The sequence below is a fragment of the Danio aesculapii genome, chromosome 9 (genome assembly GCF_903798145.1).
Source record: "Danio aesculapii chromosome 9, fDanAes4.1, whole genome shotgun sequence".
NCBI lineage: Eukaryota > Metazoa > Chordata > Actinopteri > Cypriniformes > Danionidae > Danio > Danio aesculapii.
The window spans coordinates 30086622-30104691 of NC_079443.1; the positions used below are offsets into that span (position 1 = coordinate 30086622).

An 18070-nucleotide genomic window follows, 5' to 3' on the forward strand; every position below is an offset into this window, starting at 1 on the left:
CCTCTCATGTTCATTCACAGATTTACAGTCACGCAAAGGTCACAGAGAAATAACTCTGACCTTTAATGCACCTCACAGGGATGTGTGGGTATTTACGCTCAAAGGTTGAAAAAAAAAAGAACAAAAGGGAGAAAATATGAAAAGGAAAATATATGACATACATTTATAAAATTACAATAACCTTTTATGTTGTATTTTTATGATTATGCACTTATTGTGTACATGTGGATTTACAATGTACTGCCATTTTTTTTGCAAACAATTTATATGTTGACTCAAAGAATCATCTTTGAATAATTTTTTTCAGTGTTTTTCAACATTTATTTAAATTCAACTTAATAGCGATTTCACAATCCATACAATGTGTGACAAAAGCAAGAGAGGTAATATAATGTAAATGATCATGCACTAACAAGAGATGGCCTGTCTATTTAACCATAATCAGGAAACTTACAGTGATGTTTCATGTAGTTTAATGCTCTTTGAATTAAACATGCTTCTTTCAAACTGGAATCATGGCAGAATATCATGTGATGTCCACTCTGACACCTCTGAATTGGTAAGTTAAACGGACAAAATATGCAGAGCAGAGGGTCACGAGGACCACAGTTGACAACTGATGTTTTAGAGCTGCAGTAAATAATGTTAAACACAAAATAAGGTTTTTGGAAAATATTGAAAACTTGTAATTATTGACTTCCACAGTATTTGTTTTTCCTAAGTGAATGGTTACATGTTTTCAGCATTCTTTAAAAATCTCCATTTGTGTGCAGCAGAAGAAAGAAACTCAAATGGAACCAATTGAGGGTGAGTAAATAATGAGTGAAGATTCATTTTTGGGTGAGCAATTCTTTTAAAGTTACAAAAACAGGGTTTTACAGGGTACCTCACCTGTCCACTGCCTCGGCATTTAAAAGAAATACAGAGAGAAAATGTTCTTTGTGGATTCTGTTGATAAAAGGTGTATTAATACAGGGTTTCTTCAGGTTTTATCAAGTCAAATTTAAGACCATTTTAAACCCATTTGAAGACCATAATGAATGAATGAAATCTCAGACGTACACAAGGCTGAACACTAAAGATTTTTTAAAATGGTCAAGTTGAAACCTTAAAGGGGTGGTTCACTACAATATCATATTTTAAACTTAAGTTGATGTGTAATGTAGCTGTGTGAACATTAACATCTCTGAATGTAAAAAGCTTAAAAGTTCAATGCAAAGGGAGACCTTGGTTTTTACAGAGTTAGCTTAGCAAAGCCTACAATGAACGAATTTTGGGGACTACAAAAAAAATACTTCCGGGCCTTGTGAGATCACAAACGTACTTTTACTGCGTGCACACACTGCGCAGCTAAGGGCCGTGGCCAGAGGCGCTGTAATGTTATAGCAGAGAGAGAGCTAAAATGCGTCCAAGCGCTGCTATTTCCACAGAGCTTCTTCGGTTTCTGTATTTGGGCTTCCAAAGGACATGACACAAAGACAGAAGTGCTTACAGTTCAATATTAATTATGTTTCAGAGAATTATAAAATGCATAGCAAGCATAATTTGACAAACAGCTCCAGAATCTCTCCCAGTTCAGTGCTGGATTCGGTTAAAATCTCCTCAAAGATGGAGCAGCTCCAACGAGCAGAAGATGTAGCCTGTGAGTTTTTATTTGTTAAAATTGATCATAACATGTACAGCTAGCTAGTGTCTAGTCTGTAGCAAATATGTAAACAATGGGAAATGCTGTTTCGCACCGCAAATGATTTAGCAACAAATTCATATTTATCAGTCAAACTGCTATAAACCCACACACACACACACACGCACACACGCGCACACGCGCACACACTTCACCGGCGCGTGCAGCCTCTCTCTATGTGTATGCGACTTTGCATTGTTTCTCTTTAGGCAGCTTTTCCATGCATTTTACATCTCAGATAATGAAGTTGCAACAGATATGTGGATGATTCATACTACTTACACATGCATATACCGGATATATGTGAAAGACGTTGTGTAACGCGTTGAGTTAAAAAACACAGGAGAGCTCGCATAACTCATGTAGCAGCAGAAAAATAAATCAAGTCTCACACAGGTGTCATCCCACATCTTGTGCTTTATTATACATTATAAACAAATGTTATTGTAAGGAAGATAATTAAACCATATTAATAAGTAAATAGAGTTAATAAATAAACACTTCACGTAAGTGATTAGATGGGTGTTGGCCCAATTGGATATAGCTTTACAAGGACATAGGAAAATTAAGACCCGTTCAGTTTAAAATGATGACCTACAACACAATATTTTAGCAGATTTAAGACTTTAAGGCCTAAAATTTTATTTTTGAAATTAAAGACATTTTAAGACTTTTAAGACCCCTCCGATACTCGGTTATGATTTAAGACTAGCAATTATACTACATGTAATGCTGCCAGTCAACACTAAATCAGCTAGCAGATTATAAAAATACAAAATGGCAAACTACACTGTTAAAAAATATTAGTTGACTATACTTTTAAAAAAGGAAGTAAACCTGTTGGCTGAAGTAAATGAACTATGTGCATAAATATTGTATTAACAAGTTAAATCATCGTAACAGTTCCAAGTTTATTCAATTTTTTAAAGTCAATTTAATTGCTTTTAAGGCAACAGGTTTACTCACTTAAGTAAATAATCACTTATGTGTGCATTTATAGCCCAATTAAATACTAAAACAACATACAAATGCAGCAAAGATGTTATGCTAAATTTTCTTGTTATGTCAAAGCTAAACTAGCAGCTAAGGCACTAAAATCTAAGTAAGCTTATTGTAACCAAAAGCAAATGCCACCCTTAATGCTGCACTACGGTCTATTCCAAAAACATCAACTTTAATGCATTCAAAAGCACACAAACTGAGTGCAAAGGTCAGCAAGCATGCCAGTGTCTACAAAGCCCAGGTGTCCTCAGTGTAGCTCCAACTTCCTACGTAAGCTGACCTTTATATGGCAATTCCCTCTGGGGACGTCACCTGGCCACATGAACACGCTTCAATAGGCTTCCATTACATTCTACATTTCAACAAGAATTTCACTCAGAAAATGTGGCTTATGAATGGGAAAACTCATTTGGCTGAAATTTCTGACATGCAAAATAACACACTATTAAAAGTTTGAAATACACCGTATTTCATTTGTATTACTAAATAATTACTAACAAATGTAACAAAAAACACAAATAATATACAAATTTGCATATGCAAATTTTACTTTCATTGGCTGTTTTTCATTGTTTTCAATCCAAACAGAAATTAATTTGCACAATATATTGTACAGTTTGAAGGATGTGCTCTTTTATTTTATCCTTTTTTGTCTTTGCTTATTTCTTCCTTATTTATATTTTTATAATTAAATAATTTATTCAGTTTTACAACCTCAAAGTAAAAATATAGGCTATATTTGTAATAGTAATTAATGCATAGCACATGGGTCAAAGAATGACCTACCTGACATCAACACAAGACAAGTGTAATAAAACTTAAAGGGGAAATGAAGCACTCAGTTTTTCTTAAAGACACACTTATGGACATTTTTATCAGATATCCCATAACTCTTAACATTTCAACGGTGCTAACAAAGGGCAAGGCAGAATCTACAGACATTTTTTGATATTTTTGCAGAGAATTTTCTAAAAATCTGCGGATTCATGCAATTATTTTGGGAGTATCGTAACTAAAAACTTAAAATCTGCAATAAAAAATCTTTTTAACTTTTATTGAATGTTTACAATGCAACTTTATCTAGATTCACTTATTTGGTAAACAAAGCAATATATCTATAATATATCTACTAAAAGACAGAAAATATTATTTTACAGATAGTACTGAAAATAAATCATATGCACATTTTCATATTAGACAATATTATTAAAGAAATTAATTAAAAACTGAATAAATATAAATGTACACACATTTACACAAGTAAATAAATAGACTATAAAAATCTGCAGAAACATATCAACAAACACCTAAAATGTTTTTTTCTAAAATCCACTTTTTCCATTGAAATATTATTTATCAGCTGATACCAATATAGTGGCCAATATCTTGTCCATAAATATTTTATGTAAATTGTGTCTTTTAATTCCTGAGCATAAAAGTATGACTATCATTTTTTCCATGATTTCCAGAAGCCAGAAGCATATGGTTTGCTACATTTGGAGCATAGCAATCATTTTCAGTTCATTCATATGGAAGTTGAGCGTAAACCTCCACAGAGTGCATAATGGTATTAAAAGCGGCAATGAGCGCAGATCTGACACTGTACTGGAAATGTACTGTAAAATTTAATTTTGTAACAAGCATTTATATACAAAAATACATCGTCAGGCTTATAAAGAAAAACAATAATTTGATCCTATTAAAAGACACTATTTAAGTAAGGTCTGTGTGATTAATCCAAAGTGGTTTTCAAGAACATTTTGTCAGTAAAGCCAGTTATATTAAACCACATGCATTCAGATGGAGCAGAGTTTATTACACTGTCATAGTTCACTAATAAGCTACAATGTAAAAAAAACAAAAAAAAAACTGTTATTTTACTTTTTTTTGGGAAGCTGGGGTGCAGGGAAAAAAACATAATATAACGGCCATCAAAGCACAGACAGTAACCTTAAAATAACGAACGTTAAATTGCAGAAATCTACTTAAAATTAAATTTCCGGTAAATTTCTGTAGTTTACCGACTGTTATTTTACAGCAAATGTCTGAAATTTAACCGCCTTTATTTTACTTTTTTACTTTTACCCCAGCTGCCAAAAAAACATGAAATAATAGATTGAGACATTGAGATAATCATTCTGTAATAATGACATCTGTTTGCATAGCTTCTCACTGAACTATGGCTCTGTGTAGCAAATTCTGCACATGAATTTACCACATATAATCCCTTGGTTTTACTCCAAACTCACCACAAATTCAGTTAAGTGTTTGAAATAAATCCTTCGGTGAGATGATTCCACAGTTGCGTTTATTAGTCATGGTGAATCAACAAAAGCAGTTAAATATTCGGTTTTTAATGCAACACTATGGGGATTTCCTGGGTTTCTTTATGGTTAGTTGAAGTTTCTGTGAGATCGCCCACTGGCCTTTACAGATAATATCTGTTGCAAGATTTACAACAGATCACAACGTGCTCTCCTGACAAGACGTACATGGCAATACCAGCTTTGTTAAATCGTGTTAGCCTTTTTAATTGAATATATCCCCAGCATTAATTTAAGATCAAATTAAAGCCACAAATATTTTCATTTTGCGAGTTTCCTGTATGTTTGCACTCTTGCATCTGGTCTCTCCACAAAACAAAACCACTCACCAGGAACACAGAGCTACTTGAACAAAAAGGCCGACTACCACAGCAATCAATATCCTGTAAACAAATCTACCTCACTTCATTAGAGAGAAAAATGTCTCCCCTGGGCTGGAGACTGTAGAAGAGGCTTGAGCACTTTACTAAAGGAGACTACGGTGGTGAACTTGGCCGGCTCAACTGAAATGTTCTGTATTCATTATACATCCCCAGATGAGGGACGTCCAGATCAATAGACGCTGTGTGCTCTACATGGTCAACTTAAGCTTTGAGCCCTTTCGCAGGGATCTATTGTGTATTGGAAATCCCCTCCTCACATCTCCTTTCCATCTTATTTAGGATACAAATGACTCAGGAGACTCACATGTTCCTCGGTCTATTAGCCCGAAGCCTTGCTAATGATGAAACTGTGATGAATCAAAGAGGCATAAAATAGATTAGTTCACTATAATAATGTCATTGCATAAACCATGTCAGATTAAACAAGTCATCGTCAGAGGCTACTGTACATGGGTGAAAAGAAATCTGGAGCTTTGAGACTCTTATGAAACAATGAGAAGATCAACATCAATAGGTTAATAATAAATGAACCATTTAATTAGTTGGTAATGTTATATTTAATACATTTAAGTACAGTAAATCAAGATGAAGATAAGCCAGAAAGAAATTTCAGTATTTGAAAGGCAAAACTTAGGTTTTAAGCTTTTGGTTTTAGATGTGAGCCAAAATGATGGAAGCCCGTCAAATTTTCTGTGATTTTTATTTACTTGAGTAAGTTAAAAGCTTGAAGCTAAATTAACATACACATTTTTAAAGTAGGGTTTAAAAATAATTATAGTAATAAAATGGTTTTAAAATAATTTTGTAGTCAGAATAAAACATTTAATTGCCTTGTAAATATTGTAAATCATAAACACTTTTTCTGCCATTAATGTTTATTAGATTATCTGTAGTCTGAATCCAGGAAGCAACTTGGGGAATTTACATTGTTTTCAACTAACAATGACAATAATGCCAGAACATCCTTGGGAGTTTACCTGTTCTAAAAATGTGCAACTCTGGATAAAATCTGGTCAGTCAAATGATACATTTTTGTTTTTGTTTTGTTTTTAAGATCAAAAGTTTCCCCCTTTAAAAAAAAAGACTCATTAGAAAAATTTTAATTTCCTCAAACTTTTTTCTGTTAAAAAAATTTTATATTTTGGAAAATGTTGGTAAGTGCGTGACCACTGTCGACCGTAGGGGAAAAACTATAGAAGCCAATGATCAACAGTTTCCAACATTGCTCAAAATATATTCAATTTTAGGCAGAAGCAGAAGTGGAGGGATGAGTAAATCATCACCTTGGAATTTTAAGGTTCTATCTGCGTTCTGAATGATTTTGAGATATTGAGCTTTAAAGTTTTTGCATTCCATATAGCAAACAGTATGTGTGTAATATTTGTTTTTTTAAATAAAAGTCTTAAAATGTAAACAACTTATAAAAAAAAAACATTCCATCATGTAAATAAGTTGTCATGTAATAAGAATATGTCAGTAACTAAATTTTGACAAAAATTTCAGATAGAACTTTATAATTATAAAGTGACGAAATGATGACAACTTTTTGGTTTAGCTGTCCTTATAATACCACAGTGTTTCCTTTAGGATTTTTTCCAGCTGTGGCGGCAGGCCTTTTACACAGATCTACCAACTACTTATGGAATTATTTCAATGACAAATGTCGTGAGCGCCATATTACAAGTCGAGATTGCATTTATGTAATACGAGCATGCATATCTCTTTGCTTGTGTGCAGATTTCCTGTTTCTGCACAAAACTTCTTCCACGCCCTCAATTATACGCTGCTCAAGTGCAGATTTTCTTGTTTGCTCAAATAAACACTGCTGAAGGGTGATTTAGTGCATTTATGTAACAAGTATGTCTCCAACATTTATTAGATTTGCTAGGAATACTTATGAACGTCTCCAATAGACCTATAGAGCGGCATTAATTCATCCTGAAGTAAAGTGAAACGGCTATAAACTCCAGCAAGATTGTATGCAGGGCCATAGACCTTTATACAAAAGTATAATCATGGAAACTGTGTTGATCTTAACTGAAAGCTACATTGTGTTTGCTGCCCTCACGCATAACGCACCTGTCAGTCAGTCAGTCAGCACGTCACCATAAATGTTTAAACAAATAACGCACAGCACTACTACGATTCCACACAAAAGTTCGCGCTGTTATAACTCACTTACCTTTTAATACGTTTTGGTGCGATTATAACCCGCTATTAAAAAACAACAACGACTGAATGTTTTGAATGAGAAGCTGTAATGTAGCCGTGGCGGGATGAATTTTGGTGTAGCGCCCCGCTATGGAAGAACGAATGTAGCGGAAACCATGATATCAGTAAATGGTTTTCAACATTTTATATGTTATTGTAATAAAAAGTGACACTGGATGTTTTTTCACTGAATGTTTAAAACTGTAGTAAGTATATAAAATACTGTAAAGATGGTGATTTATAGGCCATCAGTCATTTAAAATGAGGTTGTGAATTGAATTGCCGTTTCAATCTTACTGTTATGATCACCAGTGATCCAGCCTGTGCAGATCGCTGGTAAACTCACAGATCACTGGAGAACTAAAAATCTGCCAGCAACAGAACTACAATATCAAGTCATGCGCAACACGCACAACCAGTTCCTGATCCTGACTGATTACACTCACAAAGCTGATGCTGCTCAAAGACTGATTACAAGGACTATAAAAACAGTACACACACACACACACATTGTTGCTGAGTCTTGTGAATCTGTATAGTGAAACATTACGACACGTTTTCCTTTGCCTTGTCTTGCCGTGTTTGAACCTAGCCTGGTTTTATTGTCTATTCCTGTCTGCTGCCTACCTTCTGTTTACTCGTCTGTTACTTTGACTACGATTCTGGATTGCCTGTATACATCTGTTTGCTCCTGTGTTGACCATCGCTTACCTGACCTCTCTAATAAACCCTGCGTTTGGATCCGCACTCCCTGTTGTCAGCGTTCACTTTACATTACACTCACCAACATCATTAATCAGATACCTTCTTAACTGCTGTATTCATACTTTCATTTACTTTCACAATTATTTTGTTAAAAGCAAATCACTCAGTAAATATCCACATATTACTATACAGCCAATAGAGCTGCATAATTAATTAAAACTAAATTAAGATCACATTTCAGCAAAAGCTGCAATTCTCATGCACATCTTGTAGAAAAAAAGCGCAGCTCTGTGAGCAGTAGTAAGTCTCCTCCAAGTTGTGTGCAGAAACAGCAAATACACCACAAAGGCAAATAACATTGGGAAATTGAACAGAACAAAGGATTTAATTGAATGTATTGATTCAGCGTGACTAATGAACACAACTATGGAATCATAGTTATTATTATTATTTCAAACACCAAACTGAAGTTTAAGGTGAGTTTGAAGTAAAAAAAATGTAATTAATAGTTGTTTTTTAGTTACAAACAGCGGTCAATATTGCAGAATTATTACCTTCAACTTCAGAATTGAATCAATTAAATCTGAAAGCAGGTGCTGTAGATTTACTGCCAAGTCGGTTTTACTGCCAAAATGCACATTAAAAATGGCCTTCGATTTTTCTTTGCCAGTATGAATAGAGTGTGCTTTTAGATTCTATGTGTTTGCAGAGCATTGCACTTCAGAATCTCTACTTATTTTGCATGTTCTCGACTTTTTTTCCATTCACCTTGCTGCCTTATTTACACTGGAAGTCAAAATGTCCTCTAGCTGTTATGGTTTAAAGCAGGGGTGCCCAAACTCGGTCCTGAAGGGCCGGTGTCCGGCATATTTTACTTCCAATCCCAATTAAACACACCTCAAGCAGCTAATCAAGCTCTTTCTAGGTATAAGAAACTTCCAGGCAGGTGTGTTGAAGGAAGTTGGAGCTAAACTATGCAGGACCGAGTTTGGGCACCCCTGGTTTAAACCAATCACAAGTCTTGACACAAACCAAACAAATAAATATCGATAAAGTACTTTTGAAAATTGTTAATCACTCCCAACACAACCCCTCCAAACATCTACAAGCCCTACTAAAGTAACTAAGTTACACACTGCCTTGAGTATGCGGATGCAGAAATGGGTACTCCTATATTAGAAAGTGTTAAATGAGCTCAGCACATCTAGATCAGTCAACAAGTCAACCTCTGTTCCGAACTGAAACAGCAGGAGGACGACCACAATTATGCACAGACATCATTCAGAAATACTGCTAGCAAAAGGACTCCCTCGGTCTAAAGTTAGAGAGGTTTAAGGTTACAGTAGCACTGCAAAACAAATACACACACACACACACACACACACACTTTCTTGAAAAGACACTGCGACAATGCAGGATAATACCCAGCCACATTAAACAGAACTGCAAAAAGACAGAAAATACTGTAAGCTTAGAATAGTTTACATAAGCTAATAAAGGATAAAACATTTGCTAAATTTGACTCGTGTGTTAGTTTGCTTAAATTCCATTTCGGGAGAACAAACACAGACCTTTTCTCCACAGCGAGTGGCCAATGGCAGCCCACATAAACAGCGCAATGTGCTGCGAGTGTGTTTTCTGGCATGCGGGGAGGGGATTTGGGCGTTCCTCCTGATTCAGGTGAGCACACACACATACACACTTTCAGTCTAGGTCCCCGCGAGTGTGTAATCAGATCTTACAAGCAGCACGCAGACAAGTCTCTAAAAGAGCTTGACATTTTTGCAGCCTCTGGCTACATTTGGCACAGCAACCACAAAAGCAATGACTGGAGGAAGTAAAAAAGGAAAAAGAGATTTTTCCAACCACTCTGCTTTAAAAACAATGAGGGAAATGAAGAACTTGGGAAATTTAACTCAAACTAGTTAAGGTATTTAGACTACTATTACAGTGTTTCCCAACCTTGTTCCTGAAGGCACATCAACAGTACACATTTTCAACCTCTTCCTATTCGAACACATCTGTATCAAATCATTCAGAAAATTAGAAGAGACTCCAAAACCTGAAATGAATGGCTCAGATAAGGGAGACATCCAAAGTACCGTTGGTGACCCTCTAGCAACAGGGTTGGGAAACACTGAACTAGTCCATGAAACATAAGCTTAAAATGTTATTTATAGAAACAACAACAACAACAAAAAATTATAAACAATTCAACTATCAAGGCCAGGGCTCGAAATTGTAACCATTTTGCAACTGAAATTGCTACCTGTATATGTTAGGCCTGTCACAATAATCAATATATCGACTTATCGTATAATACTTGGCGATGACCTCAAAAATCTTTGATGCTGCAATATATATTTACAAATTCACAAATAACGTTAAAAGCCATTTACAAGGACATTTACATTCTACCTCACAGCTGTCAAAGTTTATAATTGGACATTTACTTAATTGGATATTTAATAGTATATATAATAGGACATTTACCTTTTTAACATCTGACTAACCTTAAGAATGATACTTTTAAAGTCTTTATGGCTATTTGCATTATTATGCTTTTATATAATCATTATATAATCAGTGGCATAAAATGATCTAAAAATGACAATAATATCGATTGTCATAATTTGTGACAATATATCGCACAACAAAAATTCCTAATCATGAAAGGCCTAGCATATGCGCCCAAAATTTTATCTATGTGACCTTAAAATATATTTGGAAGCATTTATGTGAGTGCATGTTGCTATGTGACCAGTTTTCATTGCTAAATGTTCACCGCATATGCGTATTTAGGAGACATTCACACAGAATGCACCTAAAAACGCTAAACACAGCACTCAGAAATAGTTTAAAACAGTTGACATGTCAGCTTGCTGAAGTAAACAAAGCCTGCAATGCTTGTCCCGCCTTCAAGCTCTTGAACTGAACGCGAATGGATTGGTTAATATCAGCTGTCAATCACTCAGTCAATGCCTTTTTTCAGATGACAGGGAGCAACATCCGGGAAAATGTACTGGTCTGGATACGAGAGAATGAAAATAACACTGACAGATTTAGTTTTAGAAACCACCTAAAGTTTCAAATAATGGCAAATCTGATCAGTGATCATGTGGTTAATGTTAATCCACCATTTACATTTTGAAGAGTGGATAAAAGACTTCTAGTGGGTGAACTATCCTATCCTATCATTATTTTATTTTATTTGATACATTAATTCATTTTCTCAGCAACACACAATGCATTTATTTTCAAACATCAGTGTGCATGATATATAATATAGTCTTTGTTGTGTAAGAAGTCTGCAAATTTTCAAAGATCAAAGTCAACAATAAATGGAGTTATTGTCTCTTCTAAGAACTGAGTCTGCAAAATGGCCTGCATGCATTACAGAAAACATGAGGACTCTGGTTTAAACTGATACAGCAAAACCAAACGCACCATTACTGTTCATATCACAGTGTTTATTGCCGAGGAAGAGTTCAAAACTGAATTTTAGATAAGCTAATCTTATTTGTAAGCTTTTAATTTCTGTATATGATGGAAAACATCAACTGTTTTATCTCTTTAGATGGATGTAAAGGATGTAAAACAAAAATTAAGAACATCTGAAATAGCGCAGCAGGAAATTTAGAAGCATAACTGTTGTTTACACCTTTTTTATTTAGTTTTTAGTATTTACATAAAATACTAAATGAAACATCAACCATTTATACAGAATATTACAAAAATACCCACTGCTTAAATTAATTGTTTAATGGTTTAAATGTGAAAATGTCCATCTCCGTTTGTGTAGTAGCTCAACCAGGTACTTGTCAACCCATGTTCATCCAAGCAAGAGTCTCAGAACAGAATCTAATCTTAGATAATGTGGCCAAGCATGAAGCGTCTGTCCAGTGGCACTCAAGGTCAAGTATTTAATCTTTTTTTATTTTCCAGTTTAATATGCAGAGACATTTATAAGTAAAGCCATTAGTAGGCTCATTTCCTCACCAAAGGGTAAACACTGTGGATTCAGTTTGTTTGAGTATCCCAATGTAGCAACATTGGAAAAATGTAAGAACCATCAAAAGATACACAGAAATGCAGAGCTGTTTCCTAAGAATTTACAAAGAGGCTTCCTAAGTAGTAAAGCTGCAAGAAAGAAACTTGTTCAGTGGGTAAGTAAAAGCAGTTAAGCAAAGCAACATGTGACAGCATCATTACATTGCCTTGGGATTTCTCTGGATTCAGCAATTTCAACACTCAAATTAATTAACTGCAAGTAGTGAACGCTTCCCCACCAAAAAAGAAATTTAATGACTTGAGTTCATAGACATGTAATTAAAATTAGTTTCCACTCGTTCCAGATTTGTAAAACCCCACATGAAACATACTATATGAAAAAGGGCCAATAAACAAAGACTTAAAGAGTTGGTTAAAATCTAAATCCCCATGTGATTCCAGACCCATATAATGTTTGCAAATCATTGGAACTAAAAATGAAATTATTTTTAAAAATCAAATACACAGGAATTCTGTCTTTCAGTTGCTAAAATTCTGATGCTTTGACATGTTTATTAAGAGATTAAAAATATATGCACTTTGTAAGATGAACATATTTTAAAAAAGGTCTTTATTCACAAATAAAAACTGATCAGCAAAGAGATTTACATTTACTCATGGAAGCGCAAATATATTTGCCTAATGTGAGTGAACCGAAAAGGTTCACAAATATTCCTGCATGTCGCACAGCATGCTCTCTTCCACAATGAACAGAGCAAAGATGTCTAATGGGACAGAATGGAATGACTTCAAGGAGAGTAAAAGATGACAGATTTTTTTTTTTTTTTTTTTTTTTGGGAGAAACTGACGCTTAAAGTAACTTTAACATCTAATATCTGGGGTTGAAACTTTCTGATGTATTCATTTACTTAATCTACTTCACACATGTCTCCACTACAAAGGTCACAGTGGACCGAACTACCATTCAACATTGAATTGTTTAAAAAATAGAGTTCAAACAGGGATAAGAGAAATAATTGCATTGCAGATCAATTCAAGTTGTGTCCTTAAATTCTCTGCTTGAACTTCAAAGTTCTTCAGTAAAGGGCTACATGACTGAACAAGAAAAAGGTCTGGAGATATTAGAAAAATCTGACATTGCGATATTTTGTTTTTCTGTGTTATATATTGTGATATAAATAAAATTTCACCAGATGGCTCGAATAGATTTATTTGGAAATAAATCATTCATTAAGATTAATTGGGGTGATTTTGAAAGGGTGTAAATAATATATGAACTGCAAGCTAAAATAATTGCAGTAGAGCAACAAAATAAGTAAACAGTGTTTTATGGTTTATTTTCTGTAGTCAAACAGTATTCGGGTACAGAAATGAAATAATGAATATAATGTAAAATAACACTGTGTAGTCTTCATTGCATTAATTCAGTACAATTATGCTTTAAAATCTCTTGAAATGCCTTTAAAACACATGCAAATGAATTTTTTTTACACAACACTTAAGGGTATAGTTTGCAATGACCCCACAAATATCATGTATTCCCAACTGTTGTAATCAACTATAATCCCAACCCAATATTTGCATATCTTGTGATGTGACTATTGTAGACACACACATTATGACATTGATGCTGAAATGATATATTGAGCAGCCCTAGTATAGAGGATATATATATTAATCCAAGTACAGGTTAGGACAAGTATCAGGCCTCCAATGAGTTATATTACACAAAGTTTGAAGCTTTATATGTGGATTTTATTTTACGACATAAAACATTACGCTTTCATCTTATGCATTAATTAATGACATTGAACAAGCTCATTAATTGGCTTATTATTTTTTAGCCAATGGTTCGGTTGTTTTTATGAGTTTGATTGATTTATCTTTAGCTGTTTCAGGAGTATTTCATTAGGGTTAGGGCTAAACTCTGGAGAACAGTAGAGCATTAGGAGTAGTAGGCTTGGGCACCTCCCTGTGTTATTAGTATAGTATAGTATAGTATAGTATAGTATAGTATAGTATAGTATAGTATAGTATAGTAACAAAATAATGATAATCAAGCAGCAACAAAATCCCCATCTGAAAATTAGAACAAAAGCACAATTTTTGGCAACCACAATGCACTAAAACACTTAAACAGAAGTGAACAGCAACACCCTGGCAAACACCTAGAAATGGGTTTCTTCAATTATAAAATAATAAAGCAGAAACGGTTAAATATATGTATCCTGTATGCTGGAATTTTCCCAAACAACTCTTCCTCTTTCAGTCAAAACACAAGAACTTTGCTCATGAATACTTAAAACATCTCATTGTCTCTTTGAGATGTCAAGAGCCGTACATTAAAAATGAAGGGGAGAAAAGAAGGTCGTCTATTTTTGTCTGAGGGAGTTTAGATGCAGACAGGAAGAGAAGCCAATAAAATGTATAGGGAATCTCCAGTTTTAACATGGGCAGTGACATTCTAATCTAGGCATGGGACGATAGCAGTTTTAAAGGTATGCCGCGGTTTGGAAAAGTCAAGGGTTTAAAACAGTTAACATTTTCTGCTCTACTGTTCCTCTGATATATGTAACATTTTTTTTTCACATTTGGTTTTAAGTTTTTTTAGGACAACAGTATCTCCAGCAGAAAAGTTCTCCAAAGATGCTGAGAAATCAGTGTTTTTGAAACTAAGGAAAACAGCAGAAGTCAACGATTCATTTGAATTATGCAGCCTGACATGTTTACTGCTCCAAAATATTTTAAATGTTTCTCAAAATAAAATATATTGTGTTCAAAGAGGATAAAAAGTTTAGTTTTTTACCCAGACACTTTAAAAGAATATATTTTAGAGCAGTAATCACAATACCGTGAAACCATGATATTGTCATCCATGGTTATCATGCTGTCAGAATCTCATACCATCTCATGCCTATTCTAATCACACTAATAATAATGTTCAACTCAGTTCATCTTTATTTCTATAGAGCTTTTTACAATGCAGATTGTGTCAAGGCAGGTTAACATAGATGAAGTTGTAGTAAACTGAAACTGCTTCAGTTCAGTTTTCACAAATGAAGTTCAGCTAAGTTCAGTGTAATGTAAATATCACTGCTGAAAGCCCAAACACTGAACACTGAAGAACAACTCCAATGATTCACAAGATATGGATTACATATCTTTCAAATTCACACCAATATTAATTATCATTAATCTTTTATAATTTATTGAATCATTTAAAGCAGGGGTGGCCAAACTTTTTCGTATGAAGAGCCAAAAACCAAATATCATCAAGAGCTGTGGGCCGAAGATAAATACACCAAACAATTTTACATTTAAGTTGCCATGGGTAGTTTCCTAATTTCTTTTATAATAATAAAACGAAGTAGAAAATATTACTTTAAATCATATTAACTAACACAGAATAAGTTTTTAAATGATAATTTATTGCAATTAAAACAATCACATTTATATCACAGTGAAGTTCAATGCGGCATATACAAGCCAAGCAGAATCTACCTTTGCTTTGATTCCCTCAGCAAAGTCTCTGCATTGTCTTCTATCTATCGGGTGACAGTATGCACACTTTAAACTAAATTACAGCATCTAAATTGAAACATTTTATTTCAGATAGCCTTTTTGTAGCTTAAAAATAAAACAAACAAATAAAAGGTTACGTTTAAATTTACAATCTCTAAACCATCTCAATCATTCTCCCTCTCATCTCAGATAAGATGACGGGCCAAATCAAAGAATACAATGGGCCAACTTTGGCCTGCAGGGCCTAGTTTGAGCATCTCTGCTTTAAAGTCTAGTTCAAGTTGATGCTTTGTTGCAAATCTACATTATAGTTTTCACAGGTTTTGGATAGGTAATTTTAAAGGGCAGCTAGGTTAGCCCTTTTTTTCAGATTTAATATAAGTGTTTTGCGTCTCTAGAATGTGTCTGTAAAGTTTCAGCTCAAAACACCCATCAGATTTTTCATTATACCTTTTGCAAGATTCTATTTTATACATTTTTGCACTAGGGGGCGGTTTTGTCGTACTGCGCCTTTAAGGCTAGTCCTCAACGCCTACCGTTTCTACGTGCCTTTCTGCGTGCCTTAATCTCCTCCCCTGGCTGCGTCAGACAACAGACTTAAAGGAAGAAGATCTCACGTAGCGTTTGTGAGAAATACTACAGTAAGAACACACACAGATACACAGCGCAGACACACACACACACACACACACACACAGACAGGCAGAGCGTGTTTAACGCAAATGTGACAGGATACATGTTAATCTCCACTGCTGTATGTTATGTTAATGTACAATATAAACCTGATTTAACATCCACAAATCAGGATTGAAGCGTCTTCCTTTATAATTGTTCTGACACGCAGCTGTGCTGATGAAGTAAAGCCGAAGTAAATTGCTGTACTTCATTACACACATGCTCTGTTTTAAAACATTTTAAACATGTGAAACTTACTCTTGATCACATTTGATGATGATTGATGATCCTAGCGAACTGAACAGACCTTTTATTCCCAGTTGCTTTGCGCACGTCCTCTCTTGTTGATATGATTATACACTGGACTACCAGGACATGTTAACACGTGCAGCTATCAATCAATTGGGTGGGCGGTGGGACCGCACTCCTACGTCAGGTTGCGGTCGGTCTGAAAACCACTCCAATTGGTCCACCGTTTTTATGTTTTTAGATTGAAAAAAAAGGACTGGGTGTGTTTATATCACCCCAATATGACTGTCTATACACTATATCTATAGATTTTTCACCATAGGTGCCCTTTAAATAAGTCTCCTGATCCTGCTTATTTGAACAAACTAATTTTAAAAAAAATAATAGGCTTATTTAATAGTAAAGCTGAATCATCAAACAGCCATCATTTCAGTCTTTACTGTCACAAGGTTCTTCAGAAATCATTTTAATATGTTAATCTGATCCTCAGGAAATGTATCACCAGTTTTTCACTAGTCTTGTTAGTCACTTTTGTTAAAGCTGAAAATGTCTTACAGGATTTTTTTATGAATAGAAAGTTCAACAGAAAAACATTTATTTGACACTATTTTTGTAACATTTAAATCACTTCTTTGTAACTTTTATAACAGGTGGATATATCCATGTGAAAAAAACATAAATAATTAGAAAATATAATAATAATATTAAACTGTACTTACCCAGTAGTGTGTGGTAGTAGTGTCAAACTAAAAGATTTTATTTCCGTTTCACAGACCACTGATGTAAATCTCCGAGTAAAAAGGAAGTTCGTGATAGCTTATCCCTTTAATTTCTCAGTACTTGCCACAAAAATGTGACACTCTCATTTCCTCAGGGCCTAGCGTGTGTTTGGTGTCAACAGAAGGAAGCGCCGCTGAGCTTTATAATTAACAAAACCTATGATGTGGTCATGGATTTACAAGAATGCGTTATTTTGTGAGGAAAAGTGGAAATTACTGAATGAATCCTCCCTCGCGAATACAACACGTCTGCTAATAATACGACAGACGGAAGCATCCTCGCAGCTGTGATTTGCTTCTGTCAGTTCTGCTGGAACGCATGTGATGTGTGACTGTGGATCCGTTTCGCAGCGCCACATGAGCAGTCACCGCAACAGTGCTGACAGAACACTCTCTATTCGTGATAGCGAGGCCAGCCACCCATCCATCTATCCATCTCAGACAGGAAGTTTTTATTGGAAAGAACAAGCAGAGAAAACCTGTCAAAACGAGCCTGTAGTTCTGCAGGCTTGTTTCTTTATGACT

The 18070-nt window shown here is 34.7% G+C and overlaps 1 protein-coding gene across 1 annotated transcript in view; it reads right to left on the reverse strand.

Annotated features, from left to right (window-relative positions):
- The window catches only part of ptpn4a (protein tyrosine phosphatase non-receptor type 4a), a 79747-nt gene that overhangs the window by 54394 nt on the left and 7283 nt on the right, over nt 1-18070 (reverse strand). The window lies entirely within an intron of this gene.